At 36.0% G+C, this 16,906-nt stretch overlaps 1 protein-coding gene across 2 annotated transcripts in view; it reads right to left on the reverse strand.

Moving 5' to 3' along the window:
- Positions 1–16,906, reverse strand: part of LOC145677369 (uncharacterized) — a 48,043-nt gene that overhangs the window by 13,853 nt on the left and 17,284 nt on the right. The gene's annotated exons all lie outside the window — the stretch shown is intronic.

Consider the following 16,906-nt stretch of genomic DNA (forward strand, 5'->3'; position numbering starts at 1 on the left):
AGGTGCATGTCCGCAATTGGTGGATATATCCCATCCGCAGAAAATATATTACGAGTAGGTATCGTGTACCGGAAGCAGCCGGAAATGTCCAAGTTCATATTGATCGCTTACCTTCTACTATCGAAACAAATTGATTGATAAATAGCTTGCATGTGGGCAATCACTGACTATACCTCGACCCTGGAAACTAAATTACAGGAAAGCCACGATTATCCGCAAGCAGATGATCCATGGTGTTCGCGGATTATCTGAATGTCCCGCGAAAAAGAAAAATTAACCATGCTGAAGTCGCGCTCAATTACTTTCGTAAGAAGTCGCTGAGGACTGACACTTCGTATACAAGTAAGTGTTGTATGTTCTAAAACATACAAGAATAAACTGCATTGTAAAAATCAATATTTCCAACAATAGTCCACGTTTCAAAGTGCAACTCTACTCTGATAAGCAGAAGCAGATTGTTGTGTAAGGTATGAAAAACGAGAATTGGGAAGAGTGATTTGTGTGATAATAAATTACATTCATTGTTCACTATAGGGGCCGCGGTGGCTCAGTGGTAGAGCGTTCACCTCTGGTGCTTGAGGTCCCGGATTCGATCCCAACCCCCGCCAAGTGAGCTTTGTGGTGGACAAACACCATGTGCGTAGGTTTTCTCGGGGTTTTCCCGTTTCCTTCCACTTTCTTCATTCCACCATTTCATTCATTACTCATCATCACCGTCTCCTTTAGCCTAACCGGCATAACCGTGGGACGTAAAACTCAAAGATTTCATTTCATTAATTCATTGTTCACTGTGGAGTGCGAGTCCGCGGGTGACCACTGGAGGGTTAATTATGAACAACAACAACAACAACAACAACAATAATAATAATAATAATAATAATAATAATAATAATAATAATAATAATAATCCAAGTCAACAACCAGGAAAATACAATAGGCCCTAGAGTGAGAAGGTTGAAAATTACTGACAGGTTTGCAGCACATTGTTTTTGTTTACTGTTCTTTATTTTAGTAATATGTAGAGTAAAGGTATTTTTATTGCTTTTTGTACAATAAAACGTACTTTTCAGGCAGAAAATTTTTTTTTCGTGTTTGCATCTCTTTAATCTTTTTTCGGGTTATCCACGGTGCCCTTGCCACCCAATTCCGCGGATAATTGTGGCTTTACTGTATTTCCAAATATTTTATCTACCACACCGCAGTAAGAAGGTAGTAATTTCTGTCTAGAAGGTCTTCACACCCAACACTTTCGTCTATTAAATTATATTTCTTATCTTTAAGCTTGATAGATATAGTATTTTATAATGAAGAAATGTATTTTGAGAGCGGCACAGAAATCTTACTTTTCCCACAACATTAAAGATATTTTCATCCTGAACAACTTGGCGTGTTAATGTTGCACTGTCTTCCTCATTTCAAGATAATTTGTGTGAAATGTCAGAAAAACATAAGATAAACCTGTTTGTAACTGTGAAGCAAGTAATAACCAGCGAGGACACGGCGAGTGACTCATTTTTCGTTCCGCAAAGACCATCCAATGATAAAAACTCGTTCCGATACGCGTGCGTGAGGATCACTAATGAGTCCGGAAATACCAAGCGTTTCTCATTTCTTTATTTCGCTCATCTTCTCATTAATGTTATTATTGTCAAAATGTTTTAAAAAACATACTGCAGAGGCTTACATAGTGTTAAAAGCAGGTTTCAGTTGAAACGAGAGATTACTCTATCATGATCTACAGGTTACCACGTCAAACTCATCGGTGCTACGAGTAGTACTGTCCAAGCCAGTAGCGTACGCAGGAATTTATTTCGGGAGGGGTCCAAACTCAATGAGTGTATTTTATATTAAAATTCCTAAAATTGCCCCTAAAATTAGGCTAAATTTACACAAAAGTCAAAATTTCGGGGAGGGATCGGACCCCCAGGGACCCACCCTCAGCGTACGTCCCTGGTCCAAGCGGAAGTAGTAAATTTATCGGTTTCAAATTAACAGCAGGGTCGGCTCTACCTTATGTGCAACACGTGCATTTGCACGGGCCGCAAATTTTGAGGGGCGGCAAAATCTGCCATATTATTTAAAATAATTATTTCTTGTTGGAAACAGACTTCATGATTAGTTAAATTTATTAAACTGGCCTATTTGAATACTACATTCATAAATCATGTTTAGGTCGAATTAATTTAAGGTGACATGGACATTGCTAAAGCAAATAATCGAATAAATTCCAGCATGAACTGCTTGATTGTTAATTCTCGAACAGTGGCGAACACCTGTTCCATTTAATTAGTTATCACAGTTTTGATATGAAAACTAGTGTTATCTATGTAACAGACAAGTTCCTTATCGTTTAAGGTGAATTTTATTTTAATTAACAGATGTAGAAGGAAAATCAAGAAATCAAGATAAAAGAACTATCTGCACTGGAATTGCAAACTGATATGTTGAGACAAACTTGATATTGAATTCTATAAAAAGGATTACCATCTTACTTCTGCAGGTGTTTGCTTTATCTTTCAGTAAGGTAATAGGTTATTATTTAAAGGGGAAAACAGACACAACGAGATTGTATTTGTAGTGTTTAGACCTTTCTGAGTGCGAGTGCACTTTTACTCCTCTTCGTTGTTCATGATGGGGTAATATACTGTACTTAAAATCGTGGCTTTTAAGATTTGTTTTCTTTTCTGCAGAAAGGGGGTGGGGTGGTAAAATGGTGCCACTGCATGGGGGCGGCAAATTGCCTATTGTCGATGCTGATGAGAGGTCTAGAAGACTAGCACTTACTAAAGCAGACTTTCTTCCTTAAGAATGTCGTAAGGCCTTGCACTATAGGATAATATTTGCTAGAGGATATACTCTGCGGAAAAATAACATGTAATCGCAATTTATCTTAGTTCGGGCGATGTTGGGGGCGTTTGCCATCTCCAGAATCATACCTAAAAGAAATACACCACACTGAAGTTCTCCCATTGGTTATTGTCAATGGTGTAATGCTAGAATTTCTGGTAAGAATGCGCTTGACCGTTTTAAAAAGATATAGCATATGCCGACCTCCGTACAAGCTCGGGATGCTGTACTATAAAAATATTAGGAGGATATATGCCGTATGCTCTTGTGTACCTCTATTACTGTACATTGTTATGCTTAATCTCACCTGAGTTTCGAGAAGTAAGGATGTCATTGTTTCTACGATTTTGAGTTCGATCTCCGCTGTGGTTCGAATCAGCTTTGAACTGTGCGTTTCATATCTTAAGCCACATTGTCACGTTAGAAGAACTTGTAGCTGTCATTAAAAAAAAAAAAAAAAAAATCTTGAAACCCTACTATATTTCACCGTGTACACATAGTGTTGAAAGGGTCATAAAACATTTTTTCCATCTTGCAAGGAGTTGAACGATGCGCAACTTTCTGGGACGTCTTGCTTGCTACCTGCTATCGCCCTCCCGCTGATATAAAACAAAAATCAGTTTCGCCGCTTCCGAAACAACGGATTCTTTTGGACAGGGAGGGGAAGTGCGCCAAAATACACATTTTTAATGAGGAGGTTCACGGTTTGTCCAGTAGAGTGCAGTGCTGCATGGGTGGAGAAACCTTTCTTGCCTTCAAGAAGTTGCAACATTTAAATAGTAAATAGAAAGATCGGGTTGCAAGGTTTTTTTTTTTTTTTTTAATGACAGCTACAAGATTCATTTAACGTGGCAATGTGGCCTTACGGAATATTAAACTTCCGACAAAATTCCCCGAAGCAAATGTCGGCATTTTCAAAAACAAATTATGGCCGACTTTTTTTAAAAAAATCTTCTTTTATCTTTGGTAATGTTTTGAGGATACAATTATTTCGTAGTGACTTATCTTCAATGTCCGTAAATAATAATAACAAACGCATTATATGACAATGTTCTGCAAGGATCTGGCTTCGTCCTTGGAAGGGGAATTTCCTCTTTGTATGTGAAGCAGGTGCAGCTATACGTGTAAATATGCTGTTATTAGTTTCACTACGAAACCTTGGAAAGTAAAATAATAAAATGTTCGAAACAAAAATATTTGTTAAGGTCAAAATGAAGTGAGCTCATCTGAACTGCACAGCAAGTTACCAGTGTATATTACATGCAGGGCCGGATTTAGGGGGGTGTAAAGGTGTACATGCACCCTCCCCCTTCGTTGTAAATATACACTATCTAAAATGAGAAGCTAGCAATGAAAATAGCAACACTTTCCGAAATTTTCTGCCATTGTGTTTCCGTTTGGGGCTTAAAAAAAGCAGAGCTTCACAAAAACAATAGTTTAAGTCGATTTTCTAAAGGTTGAAGGAAAAGGATTCATCAAGCAAAATAATATTACATTTGTCAATTAGGAAAAAAAAAAAAAACAGAAGCCAGGAAGAGAGAGAACATTTTTTTCTGCATAACATTTGTGACCCTCTTTAAAATACTTTCCTCAATTCTAGGCATAAGTGTTGTCAGGAGTAAAGAACATGGTCACATGTCACTTTGAAGAGCTTCAGTCTGATTGGTTATTTTGGTAGTTATCGGTGCACCCCTCCCCCCCAGATAATTCTGGATCCGGCCCTGATTACATGCAACATTATACAGAGTTGCGTCTCATTTCATCATATGTATCCATTAGGCTCAAGATTACAACACTTGCCTTCCGTCAGCATAATCCTAGGATCGAACCTTACTCGGCTTACATCGCCTTGGACGTAAATTCAAGTGGTGGTTTGAATTGCACTTTAGAAATACAGTAACTCTTCGCAATTTCTCTATTACACAACGAAGAAATCCATTTAAAAAATTAAATGTGCAAAACGTGAAGTCACCGCTTACATAAATGCACTATCATATCATACAGTACTATACATGAGAATATTCGCATTGTATGAAATATCGATTCCCACTTGCATATAATATTGATATTACAAGTGTTCCACCATTGAAGCGGGTGTCGGGATCGGCCAGGTGTCCTTCAGGATAACTCCAAACATAATTTGAATGATAATATTTTTTTGAAACACAAGTCATTTTTTAATTGTCTTTTGGAATCTTCCAGCTATCTATTTGCTGGCATATAAGATGCAATTTATATCACAGTACAGTAGTGTGGGTTACCTATTTTACAGGTAATGTGGTTCACTGTATAGTCTTCTTCAAAAATCCTGGCCATTCACCTGTCTCTAAAAAGCCTTGTACTCTTACCGACGATTGGGATTAAGTCATACATTTTCTGTGGCCACAGTTATTTTTTAATCAAATTACTAGAAATTCCCGCGTATGGTTGTCGCAATATGGCCTTCTAAAATTGCGTGGCGAAGAATTTTTGAGCAAGGTATACATGAATAGCGGCAGGGGCATAAATAAGGGCCCAAGCCACCATGGGGCCCCAAATCGTGAAGTAAGAAGAGAAGTAGAGAAGGGGCCTCACTCCACGTAGTCTGCGGGGTGGCATCCAAGCCCTTAGTTATGCCGCTGAATAGCGGGTTGCATAAGGTTTCAGGTGTATATTCAAATTAATTCTTATAATTATCTACGTACTGTAACAGGATGCATCGTTTTAATTAAAGCTTTATATATATTTAAAACAAATCGACAATTCCATGTACGAATAAACTAAACGAACTTCTTTTCCCATCTATAACATGCAGATTGCTTAAACTCACATAAAGCATAGTTTTCGTATAGTATACAGAAAAAAACTCTACCTTAAGGCATTTACGTTAAAAGAGACAGGAGAGAGAAAATAATCATAATAAAATTACATTTTGTGGGAAACAATGGGTAATATCGACAGTCACAAGACGCTAAGAAAAATGCACAGGAGTGACAGGAGGGTTTTCGTTTAACACCAGGCCTATTTGAAGCATATTTGAATGATGATGGATCAACCCCAAGATTTACCTATTCCCGTTTCTGTCCTAGTATTCACTTTTTAGCGTCTTCTCTGGCCTGATGTTAAAATAAATAGTGAACAATCATACTCTAAGCGGGATTGGAACCCGCGACAGACAGGTCTTGAGACTGCTCGCCTAATGCCTTATAGCACTCGATCATACCTGTCATCACATTGGGAATCTACTCATGGACCAACAGCTAATAATTTTGCTTCATGGGAGGATAAAGTATAGCTACTGAAATTGGGTAGCACTAAGAAATGGACAACATGAAACGAAGAAAATGTGAATTTAGAAATGCCGTGAGTCAACAATCTCGCTTCTTTATACTATATTAATATTGACATAAGTATCCAAGTGAATATCTCTGTAAACAGGCCACAATTACGTACTTAGTTCCTGTAGTTTACCTATACAATGCTAATTCTCAATCTTACGTATATACCTGAAATACCAAAATTGACTTTTTCCTTTATAATCTTTTGAAACTAACGAAATAAAGCTGGTCACTTTTCTCTTGCTTTGATGGCTTTGCGGTCCTATCCAGCTATGTTGAGATAAATAAGCTAGAACACGCGTGCACCCAGAAATTTTTGTTGGGTGGGGTAGGGTCCAACACTACAAGCTAGTACGTCTATGTAGTATTGAACGGGTATTATTTTGTACCCGAAAAGACGATAAGTGATTATAAAATACTTCCACCTAAATTTTCAGAAGAAAATGATAGAACTAGATTGTATTTATAAGAAAGAGTACAGATGAAAATCAAATTTTCATGCTACAGCAATCATTTCCCTGTTAAAACAAGTATAGTTTTGTTGAAAAAGTGTACAAAATTAGGGATGGGCAAAACCGGTTTTTATAAAAACCGAAAACCGGTTTCTATAAAAACCGAAAACCCGACATTTCGGTTTTCTCCAAAACCGGTTTCGGTTTCTCCAAAAACCGGTTCGGTTTTCACCGAAACTGGTTTCGGTGAAAACTTTTCGAAAACACATAAAACTATTTCTGTGGAAATGGATTTGGTTTCCGGAGAACAACGAAACACCATTCTGGTCAGAAATAGTACACATTTTGGAAAAAAACCCGGAATCGGTTTTGAAGAAAACCGAAAACCGGTTTCAGCGAAAAACCGAAACCGGTTTTTTAAAAATTTTCAAAAACCGGTTTCGGTTTTTCTAAAAACCGAAAAACCGGTTTTTTTGCCCACCACTATACAAATGTATGTTCAGTTAGGAACTTTTCTAGAGGGAGTCCTCAACCGGTGGACCCCTCCTCCGTAAGTGTGTTCCTCAGCTAGAACTACCTTTGAGTAGAACACTCGGGAAAAGAGGATAAAAGAAAAATGTATTTCCAAATCGAAATTCAAATTGATATATTGCAAAATCCAGAAATAGAAAAATAAAGTTTTGGTTTAATTTTCTGGACATGAAATGTTTCAACACAGAAGAACTGACAAGCGTATATGTTGCATATTGAAATGTGAATGAGAATGGTCTACAGAGGCGATGAATACGGTGTAAGAACTAAGTGCTTATTCTTTTGTTTGTATCTCTGAAGAGGAAGAGATGAACATAGAATTAATAATGCAGTTCTGTTTTCTCTTCAACAACAAAGGTGTCAAGTGATGTGACTTCTCCCTGCTTCGCACCCACATGCAGACAGGTACACACACATATGTATATAGTCTTCACTCCACACACCTTGGGCATTAGTCATCAAACCTCACATTCGCTTTCTTTCCACGCCATTAGCAACAAGCATAACAATGCTTACAACATATGGACAGAAAGGAAGGGCCATTGACTGTAGGAAGAAGTTCCGTCTGTTATTTGTTTGATTTTGAACGAACATTCAAACTGTTTGTTAGTCATTCGAGGTTCTCTCTTTTTATTAACGCCTTTCGCAGATGAATTTCTGTCGAAAATGTGTCTGCGTGAACTTCTTTAGCATTAGCAATGATTCATTTCGACACTGTCTGATTCAGTTCAGACTACAGTATATACAGTAAACAGATTTAGAATGTCTTACATAACGTTATTGCTTATATTCTACTTGTATTTGCATTTATAACTTCTTAATACACGATTTAATATCTTATATTACATATAAACAAGGTTGTAATTAATCTGTTCAAAAATAACGATTAATCAGTTAAAAACGTTTATTAGTTTTATTTTAATCAATTTCCGAGAGTTAATTTTTAATTGATTATCGTTACAGAAATGCGTAATGATTAAAAAGTTAACCGTGGATTTCCCCCCTTCAAAAATTATCTAAGCTGGATATTCTGCAAGAATATAACTCTGCATTATATACTCTGATCAGATTAATGTTACTATATTTCAATGTCATATATAAAAAGAAACTTCCCGTAATCGTTTTCCCACGTCCTTAACTTTAACTGTAAATTTTACGTAAATTTAGAACTCAAGGCAATCTACATTATACAGTAAAAATTGTTAACTTTAAATTTAAACAATTTAAGGCAAGGAGATCCATGCTCATATGTGAATGATGCGCTGTGTAGAGAGCGCAGATTCAGCTATTATTTATTAAAATAATTTATTTCGCGAAACACTTATGAAGCGATTTTAAACTGAGTACAGTATAATTAATAGTATTGCTCGCTGGAGGGGATTACACAATCTTTCTGACAAGATATAAAACGAGACAGAGCCAAAAGATACAAGTATACTTTTTTCCGATAAGACGGAACTTTCACATCACTTTTCGAGACAAGACAGTTCGAAATTTTTATCTCGCTGACAACACTAGTAATTTAGCAATGAAGTGTCGATGGAAATGTCTGCTAGAACGTAAGTACTATCTTCAGACGTACAATTTCAGCATTCAGTTTCTGTAGCATGGTCCTGATGGGGCTACGGAAACAAAAATCAGTGAAAAATCTCAGTGAATATAGTCGGTCGTAGAATTCGTTCCGATTGCGAATCTAAAACCTTCCGAGTACAACGCAAAAGTACGAGTAGTAAACGTTCATGTAAGTCCTCCTTATATGTGTTAAAATATTTCTGGAACAGTTGGTACAAAAATTGAGCACCCATTTACAGGGCCGGATTTAGAGGGGGTGCAAAGGTGCACGTGCACCACCACCCTTCGTTGTAAATATACACTAAACTAAAGTGAGAAGCTAGCAGTGAGTTTTACAAAATCAATAGTTTGAGTCAATTTTCTGAAGCTTGAACGAAAAGGATTCATCAAGAGCAGACATTTAGCACTTCTAGGGCAATTCCTTATGCACACTACAGATGCCTAAAGGCATCTAAAAACCTCAAATTTAATTTATATGTACTGGCAGTTATTTGGTGCACCCCCCTCAGAAAATCCTGGATCCGGCCCTGCCCATTCTCATAATCTTACCTTGTCAAAAAAGAAACTTCCTCTGGCCGTGTCTAACGTTTTCAGCTGAGATCATCAATCCCTATATAATATCATGGTGAACTTCTTTCCAAAGTATTGCTAAAACCTTAAAGATAGGTTTGCAATCTACCTTAAACGTGACCGGTTTTGTGACGTAAAAGGTAGTTAGAAACTTCTGGAGGCTTGTCGAACGGAGACCTCTTGTCTGGGTCGCAAATCCCAAACAATTCTCATACATGAAAACTACTGAATGGCCTTAACATCCACCCAGTTCCTCCAAGAAGTAATTTAAACTAATGCAAGTCTTGGGGGCGTAGATAGCGTAGCTCAGAATTAGAAACATGGGAGTAGAAATTCAAAGATAAAATTCGATAACACAGAAATAATTTAGAATAAGAATTTAATGAACTGATCTTGAATGACTGAATAACTACAGAGCATGATGTGGACTGGTATGACTTAAAGACTAGAGAAGATAATGCATAATCACTTACTTTTGGTGACGATGACGAGCAGAACCTCTGATGGACGGAATGACGGAGTGACAAAAACTAATTATGAATAATTTGACTCGCAGAGTTTCGACGTCAAAATAGAACTTCTCCTACCCGGAAGAGAATCCGGTAGTATTTATATGATTTTTCCGTCATGTCAACATTCTTGCACATTCTTTCTGAGTCTTCCTAGTTCTAGAAGTCATAGCCGGTCATTTGCATTGTAGAAGTCAAGGCACTCTAAATTTTCCATTGGATTATGAATCCTAAAGAATATTCAAACTGCCTCCACTTCATACATTGCCTGTTTTATACACATTTTAAAATTCAATTAAATATTTTGTTCCATTACATTGTGGTACACAATAGTATTATGAAAACTGTCTTATGCAGTTCAAAATTTCCTCCTAATTCACTCCCACATTTAAAAAAAAAATTTAAAAAACTGAATAACTTAAAGACAATGACAAATATTAAAAATCTGGAAAGTGAACCAGGTAGTATCTAGAAAATGCTATTAAATAAACTAATAATTTCCGAACATTTTGTTATAGATCAGAAATTTGGGTACGCAATTTATGATGTCACAATTATTGGAGATCCAAATTTATAGACTATACGAAAGCTCTCGAAAACAATTTAATTAGTTCATATAATAACGTGTTGTATAAACTATCTGCTTTATTTTCTACATTTTTTTTTCATATCCTTCACTGCGTTTGTTATTCATTGAAACTCAAAACAAAAGTGGAGATGATCTTAGAGAAAAATCTTAATGATTATGTAGCAAAATCTTATAAAGAGAAATCTTAATATCATATTTTAAAAAGTAAAAAAAGATGTAAAAAAGGAACTTCGTTAACTATGATGTCCTATGTCAACGTAAAACTCAGCAAATGTTGTAGTGACTTCAATCAGGGACGCACCTACAGGTATCTACCGTGTCCTGACCTCTCCCCCAAAGAAACTTCCTAACACATACATTTATACACTTTCTCAATAAAATTATACTTGTAGAAGAAAAATCTTTTATTATTTTTTTATCTGAAAATATAGATGGAAGTATTTTACAATTAATTATCGTCTTTTCGGGTGCAGAATAATACCCGTCCAATACTACATACATACACAGAGAAAAATCCGTTCTCCGGACAGCGGTATATTGTACAAATATACGGTATCCTCTTGCTTACTATAGAAATCAGTACGGAGCATACGTTATCCGTATGCTACATAGGCACTGCCCTTAGATGTTACATCATGCCATTGCAGGATGTCTGACATCTAACAATTTTTCGTATATCACATGCATATACTTATGTTACCTTCGTCACCTATATTATATATACGTCTATTTGTATGTGAGATCGTGACCCCCTACATTGTTTCATACGGAAAGTACGTATAGATAGAACACTTATACAGAAAGTATTATAAAACATGCGTTTTCAGTTATACGTCTGCTGTACGTTTAAGTCCAAAACCTACAGGAATTACGCATGGAACTAGGGATGCGCACGAGACAAGATTTGTGGCTGTCTCGTCTCGCAAATGTGCTGTAAAAGTGATGTCTCGACTTGAAAAATGTATATTTTTTCTATTATAAGAGCCGTGTCTCGACTCGAATTTTATCAGGAAAATCCTGTCTCGACTCGGCTCGTGCGCATCCCTACATGGAACCTACCTTTTTAAGTACGCCATCTACAATTTTTTTTCTCAGTGTATAGTGGCCTGTAGTATCGGACCATTCCCAACAAAAATGTCCGGGTGCGCGCCTTTCTTCAATACATAGTTTGAACATCAATCTATGTGTATGTACAGTAGTATAATTAATAATTGCAAGCAGCATTTACGTTCGTATAGGTCACAAAATTCCGTTCTTCCCACATTCCCAATCCACCAAATCTTTCGCAATTATTCACTTTGATTCACCCGTCTCCTTTAGGCTAAAAGACATAATCCTCAACGTAAAACTAAAAATTTCCTTTTTTCTTCTTTCTTTCTTCATAGCAGTGACACATATTTTACATACTTTGCAAGGAAAATGCATTTCTTCATTTAGTTATTTATATTTTAAATTTTCTGTTTACGGAAATTCAAACAAAAATTTTTCACCCTTTGACTACAACCATTTGTAAGACGGACACCACCAGAAACGACTGTAACTCCTTATGTTATGTATTTTTAAAAACCACCGGAAATAAGCATTGACGGAAGTAACGACAGGAATAAGTCATCCTTGATCTATCCACCGTCTCTGCTCCAAAGATGAACTCCAGTTTCAGGCATCAGGCGACAACACATCTCCAGTCCGATGTTTCTCAACTTTTTTTTTTTTTTTTTACTCATGATACACTTGATTTAACATCTAAAACTCGTGCTACACTTATTTGATTGTGCTTATAATCAGGGGCGTCATTTAGGGGAGGCAGGAGGGGGCAATTGTCCCCCCCCCAAGAGTTTGAGGAACACATATACTTTAATCTTATGTCTACTAATATAATAGTACAAAACGTGAAAGTCTTATGTCGGTGGTCCTCTTGTCTCCCTCAAGCGAAGTCTGAAATGACGCCCCTGTTTATAATAGTGTAAGCCTACAAGTTTCTATTTAGTAGTGACTAAGTAACATTGAGCACTGTTGCTGCTGCAGTGAACACTGACTGGTCCTGTCTCAAAATTGGTTTTAACTAATTAATAAATGATTCATGATTTATACATTCTAAGATTTCGCGACACAGCACATAGGAATGCATGACACACTAGTGTGTCGCGACATATCGCTTGAGAACCACTGTTCCAGACAATATCCTATTCCAAAACTTCTGACTGGTAGTTTCTTATCTACAGGTTCTCATGTCATACTATTGGATACACTGAGCGCTTTAGTTTGCGATTTCTTTATTTCAGAAATGTGGAGATGGAATAATTTGGCTCTCAACTCTTCAATTCAAGTCACACGGTCTTTCCCCCCGCCCCTCCTCTTTTACTTGGGATTAGCTCGTCGAAGAATTGGTATGATGCAACGATGCAAGTTTTTTTCCTTTTGTTTTTTTTAATATGATAATATCAGCAGAATACCCATTCTTCGCACGGGAAGAAGAAGCTTCATTTCGGGCATAAAGAAGTGAATTTGGATTTAAACAGCATCGGAAGTGTCACTGTTCATCTCAGTGACCCCGAAAACTATGGATTCGACACTAATATCGTCATTTTCGTTCATTTTTAAATATCTCGCCTTCCCCTAAGTTGCACAAAGTAAAATGATAAAAAAAAAAAAAAAAAAACATCCCAGGCCCCAACCTCGTCTATATTGAAAATTTGATCGAGGTATATCAAATCTATGTTTCTGGAGAATATTACTGCTGTTGTACTGTACGCTACTGCAAAATCAATCTGCACCAACACGGTAGAACTTACCTCTCCAGAGGTACATCCAATTCATGATCACATTAATTGTCTACTGGAAACAACGCTGGGATCTGTTTAAATCGCAGAGGAATTACGAACGTAGATTCTGCATAATGAAATGGCTGTGGCTAAGTATTTTTCTGGTCATATAAACGCTCACATAAATAACTTCTATTGAATATAAAGTAGCTACAATTGCAAATATGTAAAAGTGAATTACTGCTACAGCCGATTCTAATATTAAGAGTGTAATTTGGTCGATTATCAGTACGAAAATACTGATGTATTTAGATAGGGAGGAACCTGTATTTCCCAGAAGAGTCAGCAGCAAGTGTCCCGCAATCTTCTAGCTGCGTTGGAAAGGGAAATTTAAATGCCTGGTCGGAAGCATAGCAATAAAGGCGTGAAGGAATGTGTGGAATATGGGCGAGGTTCATGCATTGGATTGAAGTTTCTTCTTTCAATAAGAACGGCTTGCAGCATGTGTTTAAATGTGCGTATGTTTGTATGTAATGTATGTTACATTTCTTTTCCACCTTAGAAGGTCAACCACTTCCACTTCCGAATCGCTTCACCAGCAGACAAATGGTCCATTCTTTGTGGTTGTCGAGACGTGACCTTTTGTTGTGATTTACCGGGGCTTACGGAGCTGAAAAATGAGTCTCAGTACTATAACACTGACATCGACAATATACATATTCATGGAAGTTATTTATTTGTTACTTATTTATATAGATTACATAATGATTACAAATTTGTTTCGATCTGAAATCGCAAAATCCACGGGGTTTACTGAAGGATAGCCAATGTATCTGGTGTACTGCACCTTTCACCAAGTTTCATGGTCACCGGATGTGATGCAACAACGCACCTGGAGGCTTGTTAAAACTTATTCTTTTCCTCAACAACAATCCCACGCATCTCTTCGAAAGATAATGTCAAATTTTTAGAATGTGGTTCTCCATGTAAAGAATCGCTCAAAAGATTTTCTCATACAAAGAGTGATAGCATTGGTTTCTTTCAAATAGAGAACGAAAATATTTAATAAATATCATAAGATTAAGGTTATTATTATTATTATTATTATTATTATTATTATTATTATTGTACGAAAATAATAGGGTTCATTTTCAACCAATAACTTGAGTTTAAAAATGCCAATTCATATGTATATTTATACAAGATACTTACAAGATCAAAACTAGAGTTTGGTATAGTTATTATTTGGAATAGTATATGTATTACACTGGCAAACAAAATTGGCAATGTCGTAAAATGAACAGAGATTAATCCTCACGCAGTTATGAACACTGGAATCAATTTTGGGGATTACAGGCATTAAATGACAGGAGAGAACTTATTGAAAGAGATTTTATTCAGAAAATACTAGACAATAGATATCATAGTGAATATTGCTTGCATAATATAGGTGTAAGAGTACCAATGTATAATACGACAAATGGATCAACATTAGTTTCTTTGAATCCAAAATATGTAATTTTAAGAATTACCAAATTCTTTTAATCTAATTTGAAATATCTATTTTATCAGTATAGAAGCATAAATTTTAAAGTTTGACAAATATTATTTGTAGTATTTTTGAGTGTGTATTTGTTTGGATTAAAATATTTGGTATTAATTTGACAAGAAATTATTATTTAATCAGATACTACTTTACTTTATCATTATTGTTTGTTATTTCAGTAAGTAGGTTATATTGTATGCAATGTGTGTTCATTTTTGACTGATAAGGTGCTGTAGACTATTTTTGCCATAGGCTGTTCATGGCAGAGAAATAAATATTAACTAACTCTATGGCCTATGGAACCCGAAGGTTTAATGCCGCGTTCACAAAAGCTCTCCATTGACTTCTATCCTTAGCCAACTGGATCCAGTTTCTACTTTGTATTCCTATTTCTGCGAGATTCATCTTAACATTGTCCTCCCATCTGCGCCTAGGTTTCTCTAATGGTCGTTTTCCGATTGTTCTTCCAGTTAAGACTGGAAGTGTTTCTACTTTTTTCCATTCTGGCTACATGACCTGCAAACCTAAGTCTCCTAGACTTGATGACCCTAACAATGTTTGGCAAACCATATAAATTATGTAGTTCCTCGTTATGAAGCAGGGTTGGCTGGTTTAAACCAGGGTGGTTTAAACCATGGTTTAAACCAGCTGTTTTTTTTTTTTCAAAAAAAAAAAAACAACTGGTTTAAACCAAAAAAACAAAAAAATGTTTGTAAAAGTGTCATAAGTGTTTGTAAAATCTTGATGAACACACATTTGTGGGTTATCACGTTTCACTCTCGTATATTATTCGTATTATATTCAGATCTAAATTCCCCATTCATTACTCAAAAAGATTATACTACAAAAGCAACTTTTTTAATAAGTTTATAAATGTTTATTTTGTGATTTTTTGTAGTTGTTATTATTGTTATGTAATTGCAATCGAAGAAATATTCTAAATATTGTTTCGTTTCAATGTTTACTATTGATAAAATACATCGAAAATGCCGTACCTTTTGTGTGTGTTGGGGGAAGGGGGCATACAGACCCCACAAGATGCATTTAGTGAAATAAGTATCTTTGGTATCTATTTATGTATAAATGAGTCTGAGCCAAAGTGGACTCAAATAATTCGTATTTTTATTCACTTTTCTTATCGACATGCAGATTAAGTCGTGGTATTTCTTTAATTTGGACCAATAAAAGTTGTTGTTAACTAACTTGAACTAAATTAGTTCTTCTGTACTCCGTAGTACTTTGAAATTGTTCATGTGTAATTCTGTATAATGGTTTCACTTGTGCAACTGTTTATCTTTTTGTCCTGAAATTAGTCTTGACAGTTACATTAAGAAGCATGTAAAGATCAGTACAACGTATTTTTTTTTTTAATCAGGATTCCTTCGTGAGTGAGTCGGCAGACGTATCGCATTTGTGGCCAATTAGTCCTGGTTCCGAGTTCAAATGGAGGACAATTTCTCTCGGATGTAACTCGAGAAGCGGTTTTTATTCCGCTTTAAGCTTATGTGACCCCTTCCAGCATAACCCGGTTGTTGCATAATAACATCAAGGCGAAACAAACTTATTTCTGTCCATATATGATATGAATATATAGAGCAAATTATTTAAACCATAAAAACCTGGTTTAAACCAAAAAAACCTGATTTAAACAAAAAAAAAACGTTTTTTTTTTTGTTTTTTAAATAAAAACCATGGTTTTTGCCAACCCTGTTATGAAGTTTCCGCCATTCCCCATTCCCGTTCCTCTTGGGTCCGAATATTCGTCTCAGGATTTTGTTCTCAAATACTTTCAGTCTATGTTCTTCCCTCAGAGTAAGCGACCGTTTCGCAGCCATACAGAACAACAGGTATAATTATCGTTTTATATTTTTTAAGCTTCAAATTCCTCAACAGAATTCACGACAAAAGGTTTTGAACTGAATAGCAACCCAAATTCCCTGCTTTTAGTCGACATTTAATTTCTTCGTGAATATGGTTTTCCCTTGTTAATAGTATTGATCCTAGATATCTGAAGGTGTCCACTTTGTCAAAGGTATTATTTGATATCTATATTTTAACGCATTTATCATTTACCGTATTACGGTCCCGACGCACTTCCATGTATTTAGTTTTCTCTGCATTTACTTCTAAACCCATGTCCCTGCAAGCGTTTAATAAGATCTCTGCATTTCTTTCTATTATTCTCCTATCATCCCCTATTAAATTTACATC

Source organism: Thermobia domestica, unplaced genomic scaffold (assembly GCF_964235325.1).
Source record: "Thermobia domestica unplaced genomic scaffold, izTheDome1.hap1.1 HAP1_SCAFFOLD_817, whole genome shotgun sequence".
Classification (NCBI taxonomy): domain Eukaryota; kingdom Metazoa; phylum Arthropoda; class Insecta; order Zygentoma; family Lepismatidae; genus Thermobia; species Thermobia domestica.